The sequence below is a fragment of the Lycium ferocissimum genome, chromosome 7 (genome assembly GCF_029784015.1).
Source record: "Lycium ferocissimum isolate CSIRO_LF1 chromosome 7, AGI_CSIRO_Lferr_CH_V1, whole genome shotgun sequence".
In the NCBI taxonomy this organism is placed as follows: Eukaryota; Viridiplantae; Streptophyta; class Magnoliopsida; order Solanales; family Solanaceae; genus Lycium; species Lycium ferocissimum.
This window is the reverse complement of record NC_081348.1, coordinates 5,544,142-5,546,641: the sequence shown is the minus strand read 5'-3', so window position 1 is coordinate 5,546,641 and position 2,500 is coordinate 5,544,142. Positions and strand designations below refer to the sequence as shown.

Below are 2,500 nucleotides of genomic sequence, written 5' to 3'. Positions count from 1 at the left end.
TATCATCCTAATGAAAGCCTGATTCTTCCCTTATCAATGTTTGAGATGCCTGGTTGTGCCAATTTCCCTAGTTGACAATATGACTTTTATGCCTGGCGGCAACTCGGATCTTATGTTCTTTAGATGCCCAGCTTATCTGCCAGTTGTCTGGCTGTAAAAGGAAGAGGTTAGTTCACAACTCTGAAAGCCGAAGACGAAGCGAGGAAGGCAGCTACAGAGCAGCAGATAAGGAAGAGATTTAGGCAACTTAATTGACCTACCGGACTCTAAAGAAAGGGTACCACTTATTTGGAAACTCGAAACTTGCTGGTTTCCAAGCGAAACTCGATGCTACTTTAACACAAGGGCCGGTGTCCATCATTGAAAGTGGCATCTCTGTTTGCGCACATTGGAGAAAGTGCTCTGCTAGTGAAATCGGTCCATTGACACCTATAATTGTTTCAACCAAGGCCGAGCACTCTTCTCGAATTTTTGGATGCACTCTCGCTTTAAGTAGCTGAAACCTCTATGTGGAAAAGTTTCTTATTGCGAAATGAATGGCATTCTAGAAGCTCTCACTCAAACAAGGGCTTCCTATACTGTACTAAACAGAATCAGTGGACATAGAGCATGTCCCCCTCCTGACGTTCCCCTAGCGGGGGAACTATCAATAGCGATTGTTGCTCCTTATGCCTGGTTCCGCTCAACTCTCCCTTCAGAGCTACCCTTGCCTGAAAGCGGAAGAGGTAGCTTACTAACCTACTGGAGTAAGTAGTCTTGTCCGAAAGCCTCAGGCGAAAAGACAGCAACAAAGTAACAAGGTTCTGAAAAAAAGACAAGCCTTAAGGCAACTAAAGCTAGGAAGGTAGGTTAAAGTGACTAGTCTTTCTTATCCGAAAGCAAGCAAGACAACAAGGGAGGTTTTAGGCAACTCGCTGGTTTCGAGATGGGTTTCCTTGCGGGTGTGTCCACTTGTTTTCCTATTCAAGTTCTGGTTCCAATTTCAGAAAGTTCATATTCTTATTGCCACTACTTAGCATACACCGGTTAAAAGGTTAAATGGTTCATTTTTCTGAACTTCAGATGAGTTAGGTTCTTTACGCAAAGAAGCCAGGCGAAAAGCGCACACGAAGATTCTAAATAATATGTGAAAATAGAATCATCGACAAGATGTTTATCAGAGAGATTTTCTTATGGGATACAATCGAAGGGCTCATAAAATGCAAAACTTGAGAAGTAAGGGAATATCGATGGCCTTTGTTGAACAGAGAGCGAACGGACGGCAAGTGACTTTGATCTCATGCTGGCCTTTACTTCGGCTACTAATAAGGGGGTTGGGGTTTGACAAAAAAAGACTGGGGCTTCGTTTAGCCGCCTATGTAGTAAGAAAAACTCTGAGTTTGACGTTGAATAGCCATAGTGAGTTCATCACCAGTGGCATAAGCAGAGGAGGCATATGGGGTGGGGAGAAAGGCAATTTACCTGACTTCTTACAATTCCAGTTGAACCCGCAACAAAGCCAGCGTTGCTTTCGTGGGATCAACTGCTCGTTTTCGATATAGAACTGGATAATCAAAAACTGCGTCTCTTTTTTTTTTTTTTTTTTTTTTTTTTGAATCGAGCGAGATGATATGCTGAAACGGGTGCTAGCTTGAAAACCGCCGCAGAACGAAGCAAGGCTGTCGGTTGAGGCCTCTCCGGGCTTTCATAAAGCAGTCTCTCAACAATCAGTATTTCTTATGAATAGTAGGGCACTGAGGGAGAACTTATCGACGACAAAAAAGACGAGGTTTCTGTTGGAGGGTCCCTGACGCCCCGAGTCAAATGGAATTGAAAAGACTTTTTTGATATTTCAAGGTGGCATCTCGAAAGTGCCGCTAGTCGGTTTAATCATGGAACGTCCAAAAAGCCTGGTCAAATGCGAACATTATTATTAGAAAAAGATGCCCTAGAACATGTTATTGAATTGAGTGAGAGGTCCCTTTCTTTCCTACTACTGAACCCGGAAATTGCGTAGATTGCTTTGCTTGGGATTCCCTAAGTAACCAAACCAATCCCTGTCATTTCACACGGAAAATGGTCTGTTTTGAGCGTTTGAAGTGGACGAACAATCAGCGTACGTAATCGAGTTTCATGCCATCATGTCTTTCTGCCCAGCAGCGCTGGAAACCGCTTTCATGCGTCTTGGTTGTTGGTGGAGAAGAAAACCCGCCTGAAAACAAAGATTCTATTTTCAATAGTTTCAAAGGCTTGAAGGAGCGTAGCCTTATTCAAAAGGAATTGATAGGATTTTCTCTCTCCGATTATCTCCTACAATAAGATAAGAGGTAAGAAGCAAGGAAGACTGTTTATGAATAGCCCTTTTCAGTTCCAATGCGCGGAATCAAAAAAAGACTATCTTTCTTTCGGGGTCATAGATCAGAGAATTCCCTCTTTCAAGCTTCCTTACAGGCAGAAGAGTTAGCAAAGGTACAGACAGCCCGATCTAGCCAGTGAGCAAGCATGTCCGCTTTCGATTCAA

At 43.2% G+C, this 2,500-nt stretch overlaps 1 protein-coding gene across 1 annotated transcript in view; it reads right to left on the bottom strand.

Moving 5' to 3' along the window:
* Positions 1 to 2,500, bottom strand: part of LOC132063169 (conserved oligomeric Golgi complex subunit 8) — a 16,217-nt gene that overhangs the window by 5,603 nt on the left and 8,114 nt on the right. The gene's annotated exons all lie outside the window — the stretch shown is intronic.